Source organism: Ornithorhynchus anatinus, chromosome 3 (genome assembly GCF_004115215.2).
Source record: "Ornithorhynchus anatinus isolate Pmale09 chromosome 3, mOrnAna1.pri.v4, whole genome shotgun sequence".
Taxonomy (NCBI): Eukaryota; Metazoa; Chordata; class Mammalia; order Monotremata; family Ornithorhynchidae; genus Ornithorhynchus; species Ornithorhynchus anatinus.
Window position 1 is genome coordinate 59,977,449 of NC_041730.1, and position 16,221 is coordinate 59,993,669.

Sequence of the window (16,221 nt, forward strand, 5' to 3'; positions counted from 1 at the left end):
AGTCTGGATTAGAACCCAGGTCCTCTGACTCCTGGAATCATGATCTTTCCATTAGACCATGCTGCTTCTCAAATACAGAGTATGGGATGAAGCACTTGGACAAACACAATAGCAACGGTAGATTATGAGCCCTTTGAGAGATGGGATCCAGATCAAATTCCCACTTGTATGCTCTTTCCCAGCATTTAGTACAATGTTCTGCCCATGGTAAGTGCTTAGTAAATACTATTATAACTACTACAGAAGAGTTGAAAGATCACTCCTACTCCAGTCCCAGAGCTACTCTCTTCTCATTACCTTGGGGGTTTGCTGCTCTTGTTGTTTCTCCCTTCTGGGACTCAAAGCAGATTTCCTGAGAGCTTCCTGACAGCCTCTTTCCTGAAGACAGCATAGGGTGGCTTTGCATTATTGGAATAGTTCTGCTGGCTTGGGGAAAGTTCAGGCAAGCTTTCTCAGGAACGTGCCTCTGATAGGGTGTAAACAGAGACCCAGCTGTCCTTGGGTGGAATCCACTGCCCCCAAGGTGTCAGTGCAAACAGCTGGTAGATACCTGATTCTTTAACTGGGGACATCCCTTTATGAAATAGTACAGCCAATCTCAACACAAAGCAGTGCATCATTCCTTTCAAGTAGAAAAGTAGCATGCCTAGTATGCTCCCATGAAGTGACATGGCTTAGTGGAAAAAGCACAGGCTTGGAAGTCAGAGGTTGTGGATTCTAATCCCAGTTCTGCCGCTTATTAGCTGTGTGACTTTGGGCAAGTCACTTAGCTTCTCTGTGGCTCAGTTACCTCATTTGTAAAATGAGGATTAAGACTGTGAGCCCTATGTGGGACAAACTGATTACCTTATATCTGCCCCAGCTCTTAGAACAGTGCTTGGCTCAGAGTAAATGCTTAACGAATACCTTAGTGGAAGGAGCATGGGTCTGGGAGTCAAAGGGCCTGGGTTCCAATCCCAGCCCTGCCATTTCTCTGTTGTGTGAGACCATGGGCAAGTGAGTGAACTTCTCTGTGCCTCAGTTATATCATTTGTGAGCCCATGTGGGGCAGGGACTATGTCCAACATGATTATCTTGTATCTACCCTAGCCTGGCACATAGTAAGTGCTTAATAAATACCACTAAAAAAGAAAAAGTAGACAGGGAAAGGGGGAGAGCAGCAGAGGGGATTATTATTCCAACTTTATAGCCCAGGTAAGTGGTGCACAGGAAGGCTGTGAAATAATGGACAGAAGGTCCCAGCATGAGTCCAGAGTTAGAACTGGGACTCAGACCCAGGGCTCACAGTTTGCCATCCAGGACTCTTTCTACAGAAACAAGCTGCCCTCCCTTCCTTACCACCCCCACATAACCCTTAGGAAAACACTTTCTCACCCTAAGCTTTTGCATCTGTTGAGGGATAGGCTTTCAGGAGTCTTCAAGAACATGAATCCTGATCCATGCATCCAAAGATATCCCAGGAACCACCATCATCCCATTGTTCTTCCAAGAATTCTACTGTGATGGTGGAACACTTAATCCAAGGCTGGAAGGGCCATTATTTTAATGGTATTTGCTAAGCACTGACTATGCACCAGACACTGTTCTAAGCACTGAGGTAGATAAAAAGTAATCAGGTTGTACACAGTCCACATCCAGTACAGTGCTCCGTACACAGTAAGTGCTCAAAATATATGATGGATTGATTGGCTGATGTATCACATGGGATTCACAGTAATAATCCCCATTTTACAGATGAGATAACTGAGGCCCAGAAAAGTTAAGTGACTTTTCCGAAGTTACCCAGCAGACAAGTGGTGGAGCTGACATTAGAAACCAGGTCCTTCTCACTCCCAGTCTCGTCCTCTATCCATTAGGCAACGTTCCTCCTCTTAGGGCCCTGTAAACTGTAAACTCCTTGTGGACAAGGATTGCATAGCTTAACTCTATTACATTTTACTTTCTGAAGTGCTTACTATAGGGTTCTGCACCTAATAAGCATTTAATAAACACCACTGTTGGATTGATGGATTAATGTTCAGATATGGACAGGGACTGTCTCTGTTACCGATTTGTACATTCCAAGCGCTTAGTACAGTGCTCTGCACATAGTAAGCACTCAATAAATAGTATTGAATGAATGAATATGCCCCAAACCACAACCTTTTGGGAAGGCCATCGTCTCCTACATTCAGTTTGGAGAGGCTATCCCTCAGCCTCCACACCATATGTAATCCATGGCCAGCCTAATGCTTCAAAGACTCTCATTATAAATGTTATACGTCGCATTTGTAATCAGAATCTATTTTAAAGGCATGGAGCCGGCAGTCCATCTGAATATGCTAATCGGCTAGGCAAAAAAAACCTTGTTTGTATTAATGCAAATCAGACAGCCGTGCTTCCCGCCAAATATTTTCTTGGACATTTACTGGGGAAACCGGAGTCCCACATTACGATCTCATATTTAATCTCAAACCTTTAAAGGAGGTGCTTTACTGGAGCTTAATCTAATTCCGTCTGACGAAATTGCATCTAAAAGCAATATAAAGTTACAATTTGTTCCATGTCAAATAATAAAAATGGCCTTTAAATTTTACATGGTTTTGACCTTTGGTTGCTGCATTTCAATTACACTTCCATCAGAGCAGAGCGGATCGGAGGTGCACTGTGGGTGCTGGGCCTTTTGGTGGAGAACTGGCTGACTCCGCAGTGACTTCTTTGCTTCTGACATGGCCACTTCTCTTCCCTGTTTCAGACTGAGTCAACAAACTCAATACTACTACTGAAAAGTCTAACCAAGGTCAGGCAAGCACAATACTAGGACCTGGGGTGGATCCAGTCCCTATCCACATGGGGACCACAGGGCCCTGAATTCCCATTTTATACATGAGGAAACTGAGGAATGGAGTAGTTAAAGGATTTGCCCAATGTCACATAGCAGGCAAGTGGTGGGGTCAAGATTTGAACCCAGGTTCCCCAGTGTTCTGTCCTGTGCTCTTTCTGCTAGCCTTGGTTTATTGACCCAAACCTTAAAATTCTGCAGGCTTGAAAATGAGGGGAGGTCTTTTCTTGCTGCAAAGATCTTATTCATCCCACTTCTCCTCTTTCTCCTGAGGAAATCCCTGAACTGTGAAAAAAAAAACAAAGATCCAACTGCTCCAGCATGAGGAAGAAGTGTTGAAACAAGGTGAGGGGTTGAAAATGAGCCTGGGAATGAACCAACGAGGTCTGCTCAGATTCTTATAAATGAAACAAGGCAGGTGGGCCAAGCAGTGGCATGGGACTGAGGGAGAGTGAAGAAATCCATTGAGTTTGGAATCAAAGTTAAACAAAGCTGAGCTTTGGCATTCTGACATAGCTGTTGAAGTGGCTGTCTGTTCTGTGGGGATAGTCTAAAATTTTCTTCCTTCATTCGTCGCAGACGGGATAGTTTGCAGCTTCCATGGTGCAAGCATTCATGGGACCACCTACCCTTATGGCGGGGTCAGTGGCTCAGTTCAAACACATTGTTAGCCTGTCCACTTCAGCTATCAGAAGGAAAAATGGTTGTCTCTGCCAGGTGCTAGAATCGTGAAAAGCAGAGGGGTCAGAGATGGGTGAACAAATTGAACCATTTGAACAGCAATGGGGCAGGCACCACCTGCCCAGCTTTGAAACCTGAGGGGATTTAAGGTTAGCTAAGAGTGACCTTGGTGAGGAGGGAGGGCAGAGATCAGAGGTGAGAGGATTGTGGTTTAAATTCACCCTGCCCTGCCACTTGAATCCAAATAGCAGAGGCTCTCTTGTCAGAAGGACCCAGAAGATGCTTACCTGAAAGGCCCAGCTGACAGGATTTGACAGGGAACCCCCAGAACATGGTAGAGGGAGATGAAATGTTAAGGAGGAAAGCGCAGTCAGGTTGGATCAGTTGTCAGAGGGGGTGAACTGGGATGGCAGGTGGCCCATTGGCAGGAAAAGATGGCTCTCTGGAAGGGATTGGCTAGCAAAATGAATTGGAGAATTGAGGCAACTAGCCAGATGACTTTGGACAAAAATAAAATAATCACCACAACTTGTACAACTTGGATGGTTGAGGGAGGGTGGGGCAGGATGGGTGGGAGGGGAAAGAGAGAGATAGAGGGAGAGTTGGTTGTTTTTTGGTGTGTTTTTTTTTACTTTTTGAGTTTCAATGTTGTTTATTCACTTACTAATTAAACATTGTCCATGACTGCAAATGTTTTGCTTGTGTTTGCTCCATTAAACATTTTCAAAAATGAAAATGTTCAAGAAACAAAATAATTTTCTGATTTATTAAGCATCTTTTTTGGATGATGGTTCTTCCCTGTATCATCCCTCAAGTGCTTTTGCTTTTCTCAAAATGACAGTGTGAAATAATTTTGTGAAAATAAAACATCGCTATCAGTCATGGCTCATGTCTACACGGGCATGGTGAAGGATTGAGTAAATTCTCGGTGAATTGGGTGATCAATTGATGGGATTTATTGAGGGCCTATTTTGTGATAGCAATATATTAAGAACTTGGAAGGGTACAATATAATTGGTAGATCTAATACCGGCTTTTAAGGAGCTTAGATGTTTTGATTAGTTTCCCCAAAACCCTAGTGGTAGCTTGTTTTGTTTGAGTTATAGGGATAACTTGCTCAAGTCTTCCAGTTCCTTTAGCTGGGAGGGTCCAGCCTGGTATACTAGCCAATTATCTGGGTAATTAGCAATACTTGATCTCTATTATCCAGATATTTCAGGCATCAGAAATATCCCCCATAAAATATTTACAAGAGACCTGAGCTATCCAAGTAATCTACTAGAAAAGATTGCCTTGCCACCAAGAAATCCGAGAAAGTGAGTTCCCTGGAAATATCCTTTTCCAAAAGGACATATATCAAAATATACCCAGGACCAGTAGTATCTCAAAATCACTGCTGGACCAGGTGGCTGATCCAAAGCAATGGTTCACCCAGCTCGGAAACCCCAGGGACAAAGGCAGAATTAGCAAAGAGTCATCCACAGGATTTGGCAGATCCGTGCCTGTGGTACGAATCTCACTGTGGAAGCCAACAACTGCAGTCGGGAGGCCAGACACCCTCAGTCCATAACGCTTTTCTTTTCTGAGGAGAATAAAGGGCATTCAGTACAGGAAATCAGTCCCTGTTGCATTCAAACTGTCAGGAGCCTCCCTGATTTTCAGTCTAGCCCTATCCTGCCTTTTGCTACTATAACATACAATGGGATGCTTGTATCACACACACATCCCCACACGTGTGGGGGGGGTGGGAGGGGGGTGCACGTTGCACACTACGTCTCATTAAAGACTTTTTTTTTCCTTAAAAGTGATATTTTGGCCAGGTAAGACAACCGACCACAAGCACTGGGCGGTCACTGATTCCAGTAGAAGCAGACCGTTTTGGCAGTAATCAGGGGGATTATTCTTAGCTGAAACCAAACTCGGGCACTCAGATGGAAATGCTTATGTTTTGCGTTATGATAAAAAAAGCCGAGACTGTCAGTGCCGCTCAGCGTCTCCATTAGAATGCACAGTGTTCCGCGGTAATTACAAAACAGCTGTAATGGAAAATTGGTAGTCAAACCCATTTTCCAGCGACTAGAACGGTGAATGGGCTCCATTATGTTCCTAATTCTCATTAACTTAATTTGCATAGGAAACAATGAAGGAATACATAATGAGGTACAGTGGGCTAACCGCACATCGATTCCCCATAAGCACCGGGTTCAACCCGTAATTAAAGTACACGTGGCGAAGCCTGAGTCGCTTTTACCCTTACACACAGAGATAGGAAGGTTAGCCTCCACGTACTCCGTGAGCCAGAAGTGTTCTGAGGTTAAGATGGGAGGGGCTGGCTCTATTTCCATCTTCCTCCTGTTCCTCAGAACTGCACATGGAAGCTGATTTTTTTTTTTTACTTTCTTTCTCCCTCTTTGAAAAAGGAAGAACTGTAGCAGAAGGAGGAATAAGAATTGCTTTCATGTATCTTTTCCCATCTTTTTTTTCTTCCTTTCCTCCATTTCACCACATACTTCGGATTTTACCCAACAAAAATATGAAATCAACGGCAAAGAGCAGAGAGTCAGAAGTATAGCAGAAGGGAGAGGCAGGTGTAAGAGCAGGAAGAATGCAGAGGGAGTGAGGGAGAAGATTGGTCCTGCGATGCGACTCAAATATGTGATGAGAGGCATCATAGCCTAGTGGAAAGAGAATCTATCTGAGAGTCAGAGGATCTGGCTTCTAGTCCTAGCTCCACCACTTACCAGCTTTATAAACTTAACCAAATCATTTTACTTCCCTGTGACCCACCTTCCTCATCTGCAGAATGGGAATTCTTTTTTTATGGTAATTATTAAGCTCTTACTATATGCTAGGCAGTATATTAAATGCTGGGATCTTGTCTTGTGTTATGCCGTCGAGTGAGCCCGTCATTGGGCAGGGATTGTCTCTGTTGCCGAATTGTACATTCCAAGCACTTAGTACAGTGATCTGCACATAGTAAGCACTCAAATACTATTGAATGAATGAATCAATGAATCTTCGACCCATAGTGATGCCATGGGCACATCTCTTCCAGAACACCCCACCTCCATCTGAAATCACTCTGGTAGTGGATCTATAGAGTTTTCTTGGTAAAAATATAGAAGTGGTTTACCATTGCCTCCTTCTATGCAGTAAAATGAGTCTCCACCCTTGATTCTCTCCCATTGCCACTACTACCCAGCACAGGTGAGTTTTGACTTGTAGCAGATTGCCTTCCAGTGATTAGCCACTGCCCAAGCTAGGATTGGAATGGAATGACCTCTGCCTGACTCTCCCTCCCATAATCAAGACTGGTAGAGTACTGAGAACTCTCCAGATGTGATCCTCAGGGGGGAAACACCAGGGTAGACACAAGGTAATTGGGTTGGACACATCCTACATAGGGTTTTAAGTGGAAGGAAGATTTAATCACCATTTTCCAGATGAGGTAAGTGAGGTACAGAGAAATTAAGTGACTTGCTCAAGTTCCCACAGCACACAGTGGCAGAGCCAGGATTAGAACCCAGGTTCTTCTGAGTCCCAGGTTCATTCTCCACTAAGCAAAAATGTTTTTCCCAATACCTGTTCTGCCTATTACTTAGGTTGTAAACCCAATGTGGGGCCTGATAATCTTCAATCTACACAATGCTTAATACTGTGCTTGGCACATAACGTTTCTTTGATGTCAAAGATTAGAACTTGTTTCCACTGAGTTGAGGTATGTAAATTAAAGTGACTAAGAGGGAAGGACCATATTTGGACAAACAGGAGAAGCATTTTTTTTTCAGTGGTATTTGTTAATCGATTGCTAAGTGCCAAGCACTGGGGTAAATGCAAGCTGGTCAGGTTGGACAGAGTCCATGTCCCACACAGGACTCACAGTCTTAATTCCCATTTTAAAGATGAGGTAACTGAGGTTTAGAAAAGCTAAATGACATGCCCAATCTCACACGAGTCAAGTGGTGAAACTGGGGTTAGAACCCAGGTCCTTCTGGCTGCCAGGCCCATGCTCTAGCCATTAGGCTACACTGCTTTGAGACTCACTGCAAAAGCCAAGAAGTTGGTCCAGAGTTCCTCAAACACATCCCAAGAAATAGAGAAGGTTCATAAGTGTAAAATCAGAAAGGCAAAGATGTAATTTTTCTTTCAAATCCAGGAAGAGAAAAAGTTTTAAGCATTAGATAGTCAATAAGTTGACCGTTGACCCAGGAGCCATTTAAAGGCATCAGAGAAGCAGCATTTCCTAGTGGATAAACTACAGGCCTAGGAATCGCAAGGACATGGATGCTAATCCCGGCTCTACCACCTGTCTGCTGTGGGTCCTTGGGCAAGTTACTTAACTTCTCTGTGACTCAGTAACCTCATCTGTAAAATGGGGATTAATGCTATGCGTTCTTGACTGTGTCTAAACTGATTAGCTTATACCTACCCCAGCACTTAGTTCGGTACCCGGCACACAGTAAGTGGTTAACAAATGCCATTAAAGCCAAACAAAAAAAGGGCCACGATTCCATTAATTCAGGTAAGGTTGCTAAGACCAACCATTTGGGGCTCAGTCTGGCCAGACCACGAATTTTGCCCTTCTTTTCAGGACTAGACCAGGAAGCTTGGACTCTTGACCTTCTGTCATGGGTGTAAAGGTCACCGTGGCTGCAGTTGTGACTGTGGATTCTAAGCCAAGAGGATCCTGAAATTCTTCTCCTCTAGCTAAATTATGAATCCAATCTCTGTTTTGGTTTGGGGATTTGTCCTCGTCACTGATATCATTTCAGTGTTTTGTTTAATCTCTTCTTATGTGTCTATATCCAGTTCCCTCTCCTCCATTATCGTTTTAGATTTTTAACTTCCTTAGGGCCAGGGACCATGTCTAATTCCCACTTGTATATTCTCTCCCAATGCTTAGTACAGTGCACAACCCCTGGCCCACATCCCACCTCTGCCTTAGAATGCCCTCCCTCTCCAAATCCACCAAACAATCACACTTCCCCCCTTCAAAATCCTACTGAAGGCTCACCTCCTCCAAGAGGCCTTCCCAGACTAAACCCCCCTTTTCCTCACCTCCCCCTCCCTCTGCATTGCCCTGACCCACTCCCTTTGCTCTACCCATGCATCCCACAGCACCTGTGCATATATGTAAATACTTATTATTCTGTTTATTTACATTGATGACTGTTTACTTATTTTGATTGATATGTATATATAAAATTCTATTTATTTATGTTGATGCCTAGTTACTTGTTTTTATGTCTGTCTTCTCTCTTCTAGACTGTAAACCCGGTGTGGACAGGGATTGTCTCTCTTTATTGCTGAATTGTACTTTCCAAGCACTTAATACAGTGTTCTGTATACTGTAAGCACTCAATAAAAATGATTGGATGAATGAATGAATGCTTTGCACACAGTTAAGTGGTTAATAAAAAGCATTATTACTACTTCAAGTGGGTCATAAACAGAGTCTGAGAAAGTAAAGCATAGCTCCTTCATTAGCTAGGGAGAGAAAGTAATAATAATAATAATTGTAGCATTTGTTAAGCATTTACTATGTGCTTAATAAATAGTATTATAACTACACTTTAGGTAGGCCATAAACAGACACTGAGAAAGTAAAGCATAGCCTCCTCATTAACAAGGGAAGGAAAGTAAAAATAATAACTGTAGCATTTAATAAGCATTTACTATGTGCCAGGCACTGTACAAAGCTCTGAGGTAGATACAAGATAATTGGGTTGGATACAGTCTCTGTTCCACATGGGGCTCATAGTCTTTAACCCCATTTTACAGCTGAGGTAACTGAGGCAAAGAGAAGTAGAAGTGACTTGCTCCAGGTCACACAGCAGACAAGTGGCCTAGCTAGGATTAGAACCCAGGTCCTTCTGACTCCCAGGCCCATGATCTCTCTATTAGGCCATGCTGTTTCTGGAGAAAGTGAATGACAAGAACACAGTATGTTCATGCATTTTTAGTGAAAATTATAACAGAAAATGCAAAGGAGATTCAAGAACTAGAATCTTTTTCTCCCTGTGGGCAGGGAACATTTCACTTCTTTGTGTTTCACTATCCCAGGCACTTAGTACAGGGTATTAAACTTAGTTGGTGCTCAATAAACACTACTACTACTGTAATTGTGAAGAGAGATGACAGAGTATTTAAATAAAATGAATATCTTTAAGCATGCACACTGATGATTCGCATTGCAGAATTCCTAGGAAATTGGACATAGTTATGGTATGGAAACTCATGGAAGACTAACAAATGTTTTAAAGCCATGAAAGGGATGAAAACAGAAACCTCTATAAACCTCTAGAAGCTATTCAGAAAATTTGGCTGTCCATAAAACTAATTTAAATTCACTGCCTACAGTGTTCATCTCTTTTTTATTATATGGTATTTGTACTAAGCAGTAGGGTAGATTCAAGCTAATCAAGTTGGACACAGTCCATGCCCCATATGGGACTCTCATTCTTAATCCCCATTTTACAGATGAGGTAATTGAGGCATGAGAAGCCAAGTGACTTGCCCAAGATTAAACAGCAGAGTAGTGGCAGAGTTGTGATTAGAACCCAGGTCCTTCTGACGCCTGGGGCCTGGACTTTCTTCCAAATAAAATTTTGGATAGACCGAGTACTCTACTGCCACATAATACCTTGTGAAAAATCACACAGATGGCATTGACAATGGCAAACAATGGTTTAGTGGATAGAGCATGGGCCTGGGAGTCAGAAGGACCTGGCTTCTATTCCCAGCTCTGCCACTTGTCTGCTGAGTGACCTTGGGCAAATAGCTAAACTTTTCTGTGTCTCAGTTCCCTAATCTGTAAAATGGGGATTAGGACTGTGAGCCCTATATGAGATAGGGACTATGCCCAACATCTACCCTAGCACTTAGAACAGTGCCTGGCACGTAGTCAGGACTTGACAAAATACCATTATCATCCTCATTGTCATCAATGTAGGTCCACTGAAGGAGGCGTTTGGGTGGATTGAAGTGTGGTGTAGCAAAGAACCTGAGTTCTAAGCCTGGCTCTGCAAAAGGATGGAAAAGCCTCAGTTTCCTCATTTGTAAAATGGTGATTTAACTAGCCTTTTCTCCCCCCTACTTAGACCGAGAGTCCCCTGAGGGACGGACTGTATTCAACCTGCTTATTGAATCTACCCCAGTGCTTAGAAAAGTTCTTAACACATAGTAAGTGCTTAAGGAATATACTACTACTAATAATAACAATAATAATAATGATGATAATAATAGTAAATGTGTAAAGGAAATGGGTATAGGAACCAATGGACACCACCTCCTAGCCCCTCCAACAATTTTTCCATTTCTTTTCTGAGATTCTACATCAACCTACACCACTAAAGGAAAATGCGTCACTTTCAAATTCTGGGCTTTTAAACCCAATCAAAAAGGATGTGTGTGTAATCACATTTGTTTAATTAAAGTAACACATCTGTGCAGTAAATATTCCTGCGTGTGACGGTCAATACTAGAATACGCTACATGAACAGTAATAATTGGCGACTGTAATTAAATGCATGTCAGATTTTTAAAAGAAAATATAATGAGATTTCATCATTTTCTATGTACAGGTAATTAGTTCTTAGAAATGTGAGTAAAGCAAATTATCTACAGATTTGAACTATCAGCAGATAATTCAAATGATCCAGTTTGGGAGAGAAAATTGTCTCTTTTAAACCTACAGAAATTCAAACCAAAAATAAAAAAAAAAAAGTGTTTCCACTGATTGACTCGGGAAGCTATTTTAAGCAAAGTGCAGGAATAATATTAGTAAATATGCTTTTCATTGGTATTGATCTTTCCTCTGCTTTCAAGTGAATTGAGCCACAGTGAACTTTGCTGGATTGACACTTGAGAACTCTTTTCTGAAAGCTCTTTTCCTTGTGGACCAGAGGGCTAAACAAGAGGATGCATGAGCTTAAATTAAAGCGGGAGAGAATTCAGTTGGATGTTTGGAAGATCTCTTGACTGTGTGGGTGGTGATACACTGGAAGAGGCCATCGAGGAAGGTTGCAGACCTGCGATTAGACTAATCACTTTGTCCTGCTATTTTTTAATCTTGTTTTATTTTATGTTATTTGTTAAACACTTACTATTTGCCCAACACTGTACTAAGTCCTGGGGTAGATGAAAGTTGATTAGGTTGGACATAGTCCATGTTCCATATGGGACTTACAGTCTTAATCCCCATTTTACACATGAGGGAACTGAGGCAGAGAGATGGTAAATCACTTGCTCAAGTTCATACAACAAACAGTTGGCAGAAGCTGGATTAGAACCTATGCCCTTCTGATCCCCAGGCCTGTGCTCAAATCACTAGGTCACTGTTTCTTTGGTCATTCATCGAGGGAATAGATAACATGACTCCTTTGGATCCCTCTCAGCTCTGGGATTCCAGATTCTACTCTTGGTTTCTGCTCTGTGATAACCAGCACCTTTCATCATCTAAGTACCTAGCAAGCAGGGGCCTTATCTGTTTATTTTCTTCAAGCCAGAAGACTGTGGTATTTGTTAACTGCTTACTATGTGTCAAACATCCCTGTTAGAGTTGCACCTGGAGAGTTTCCAGTACCCTACCAGTCTCGACTATGGAGGGAGAGTCAAGCAGAGGTATATCCATTCCAATCCTAGCTTGGATGGTGGCTAGCAAGTGGAAGGCAATCTGCTACAAGTCAAAACTCACCTGTGCTGGGCAGCTGGGGTGTGGGAGAAAGTCGAGGGATGATACTCAAGTTTACTGCGTGGAAGGAGGCAGTGGTAAACCACTTCTGTATTTCTACCAAGAAAACTCTGTGGACACACTACCAGAACGATTGTAGATGGAGGTGGGGTATTCTGGGAGAGATGTGGCCATGGCAACTCTATGGGTTGGAGACATCTGGAAATCATAAAACAAGTCAAGATGTGTTAAACATTGTATGAAGTGCTAGGATAGATACAAAATAATCAGGTCAGACACAATCCCTGGTTGAAGCGGAAGAACTGGCATTGATTCCTCATTTTTACAGATGAGGAAAATGAGGCACAGAGAAGTTGTTACTTACCCAAGGTTGCTTAATGGCTAAGTGGAGGAGGCAGGATTAGAACCCAAGTGCTCTGATTCCCACATCCATGCTCCTCTTCCTAGGCCACACTGCTCCTCAGCCTAGACTGACCCCTGAGCCTGAGCTTCTTAAAAGCAAAAGGGTAAAAAGAAAATACTACTGCAGAGAGAAGAGAAGCAAAGATGGCCAGCTAGACTACTGCCTCCACCTTCTTTTTGAGCAAACATTTGGCTGAAGCAAGGATTCCCTTTAGCTTGCCTTGTGATTCTTGATGAAAGTCAGGCATCAAATGATACAGCTCCCTTAACAAGGCAAGAGAATGGTTAATCCACAGAAAAAAATAGCAAGGGAATATAGAATTATGGAAAGAATTCCAGTACTGCCTTTTCTGATTGAGATACAAAATGTGCATAGTGGAAGTCATCATCATCTTCAGTGGTGTTTATTGAGAGCTTACTGTGTGCCAAGAACTGTACTAAGCGCTTGGGGAATACAATAAAACAGAGTTGGTAGACATGTTCCCTGCCCACATGTTGTAAGAGTAATAATAGTAACTGTAATGTTAACAACAGTAGTTCTCAATTTGGAGGGAAGGGATGCTTCCTGTTAAATATCTGAATGAGGATTCCTGGTACTCTAGCCTACGTGGCTCAGTGGAAAGAACTTGGGCTTCGGAGTCAGAGGTCATGGGTTCGAATCCCAGCTCTGCCACTTGTCAGCTGTGTGACTGTGGGCAAGTCACAACTTCTCTGGGCCTCAGTTACTTCATCTGTAAAATGGGGATTAACTGTGAACCTCACGTGGGACAACCTGATTACCCTGAATCTACCCCAGCGCTTAGAACAGTGCTCTGCACATAGTAAGTGCTTAACAAATACAGATATTATTATTATTACTTTCAGAAGGAAGGGCTACTGGATAAATGTCATAGAACCGGGATACTTTCGCCTCTACAATAGGTGATTTTAACACGGGACTTAGTATGGTGCTATACCACAGTAAACACTCAGTTAATAGTAAAAATAACATAATAACGATGTTGGTATTTGTTAAGCGCTTACTAGGTGCAGAGCACTGTTCTAAGTGCTGGGGTAGATACAGGGTAATCAGTTTGTCCCACGTGAGGCTCACAGTCTTAATCCCCATTTTACAGATGAGGTAACTGAGGCACAGAGAAGTTAAGTGACTTGCCCACAGTCACACAGCTGTCAAGTGGCAGAGTCTGGATTCGAACCCATGATATCTGACTCCCAAGCCCGTGCTCTTTCCACTGAGCCATGCTGCTCCTCTAAAATTTATGGTGTTTGTTAAGCACTTACTCTGTACTGTAAGTTCTAGTTACTAGGCACTGTGCTAAACGCTGGGGTGGATACAAACAAATCATGTTGGAAAGAGTCCCTGCCTCGCAGGGCCAATCTCCATTTTACAGATGAGGGAACTATGGCCCAGAGAAGTAAAATGACTTACCCAGGGTCACACAGCAGACAAGCGGCAGAGTCAGGATTAGAACCTATGACCTCCTGGCTTCCAGGCCCAGGCTCTAGCCACTATGCCATGCTGCTCCCTCTATTTTGATTGATTGACACCGCCCCTCCTCACCCCCCGCCAAAGATTTTAAGGATTCCCTGAATAGGTGCCTAGTTTGATCTTAACCAAGTCTTAATTCAAACAGAAAACATCAAAAGTTGTTTGGAAGTGAGGTATCCCCTTCAGCTTTATGAAGTATTTCCCATCTTGAACACTCCAAACTTATATTGTATACACTGTCACTAAATAATCAAAACCTTAACCCCCAAACCTGAAATGGAAACAGAAGAGCTCTCAAGCTCTCTCTCTTTCTCTCTCTGCCTCCCCTGTCCCCCACCCCCCTTCACTCCCCTCTCACTTTTTCTCTCTTCCTCTCTTTCTCTCTCTCTCTCACTTAAGGACATGCTGTTCCTCTCAATAGAGTTGAAATAAACAGGGAGTTGGTTACTGAGAACAGAGTGCACACAAATATTGTTTTCTATAGAAAGGCTTCAAAATAAATTGTACCCAAAAACAAGCAGATTCGAAAATTAGGTAAAAAGAACAAACAAGCAGTGTGCATTTAACGAGTAAGAACTTTGCAAATTCATGAAGCATCAGAACTAGGCAGAAGAGCATAAAATTAAAACCAATTACAAAATTGAATCCTTTCTTTTCCTCAGATGTATCCTAAAGTTAAATGTCATGCATTTTAGGATTCTAGGAAGGTTTAATAAGCCCTTCCAAATCATTCTAGGATGGTTTGAAAATAATAATAATAATAATGATGATATAGTTAAGTGCTTACTACATTTCAAGCACTATACTAAGCACTGGGGTAGATACAAGATAATCAGGTCCCACCTGGGGCTCACAGTTTAAATAAGAGGGAGAACACGTATTGAATCCCCAGTTTGCAGATGAGGGAACAGAATCGCAGAGACATTAAGTGACTTGTACAAGAAGACCAAATATGCTTAGTAAGCCCATCCAAGCCCAGGCTGTGCAATGGGACCTGTAAAAGTACAAATTCTAGAGAGAGAACTTTTAAGTTCTTTCTTAAAGGGCTGTCTCCCACCCCTCACACCTCGATGCATGATTGTTTCATTTCAAGATGTAATAAGCAGCTTAATCTAAGAAATGTTGTCTACTTAACAAAAAACATAGTTTTCCCACTAGATCAAAACTTGGGGGCTGCTCACACCTAGAATACTGAGTGCAGTTCTGGTCTATGCATAAAACATAATGGTCTGGTTGGGCTGAATTTAACTAAGAAAATAAGACAGAAGGGCCACCAATCAATCAATCAACCAGTGGTATTTATTGAACACTTGCTGTGTGCTGAGTACTTAACTAAGCGCTTGGGAGAGTATAATACAACAGATTTGGTAGAAATTTTCCATGCCCGAAAAGAGCTTACAGTCTAGAGGGAGAAACAGATCTTGATATAAATAAATTAATTATGGATAGCTACATAAGTGCTGTGGGGCTGAGAGTGGGGTGAATATTGAGTTCTTAAATATTATCAAGACAGGAGGGGCCATTTCTGGTCAAGGATTGACTTAAAACCATGAGGCATAGTCCTCCTGGAAATAGCAGTTTGGAAGGGAACACTTACAAAATCATGAAGATATTAGACAATTGGAGCATGCATGAAACTGTCTTAACTCAAATCCCATAACATCAGGACAAGAGGTCCCCAGTAAACCTAAAAGATGGTCTGTTTAAAGTACGCACAGCAGGTGGTTTGCATATGAAACTTGCCATCAAAGGAAGTTTTGCATCTAAAACAAATGAGTTGGTTCAAGAGGAGTTTACAGAGATTCCCAGCTTGTTCCACAATGAGGGAAAAGTTAAGGAGATAGAATGTACTTCCCCAATTCTGGATGAGGATAGATGGCAAGGAAGGAATATATCATTCTGCCCCACAGGTGAAGTTGGGCTTCAAAACAAATTATTGGGCTGACTGTTTTGTTGGTCTGATCCAATGCAACATTGCTTGATATCTTAAATTCCTTTCACGATGGTCTTGGGTCCCTCATCCTGGGGGTATTTTTACTTCGGTGGAACTAGGGTGGCCTGGGGGAATGAGGTCAAATGAAGCAGTATGGCCTAGTGGAAACATCATGAGCTTGGGAGTCAGAGAACCTGGCTTCT

At 42.4% G+C, this 16,221-nt stretch overlaps 1 non-coding gene across 1 annotated transcript; it reads right to left on the reverse strand.

Moving 5' to 3' along the window:
* Positions 1–6,719: 6,719 nt before the first annotated feature.
* LOC114810893 lies at positions 6,720–6,857 on the reverse strand. Its single transcript, XR_003758583.1, has one exon. It is a non-coding gene; the product is annotated as a small nucleolar RNA SNORA7 (small nucleolar RNA).
* Between the last annotated feature and the right edge of the window lie 9,364 nt (positions 6,858–16,221).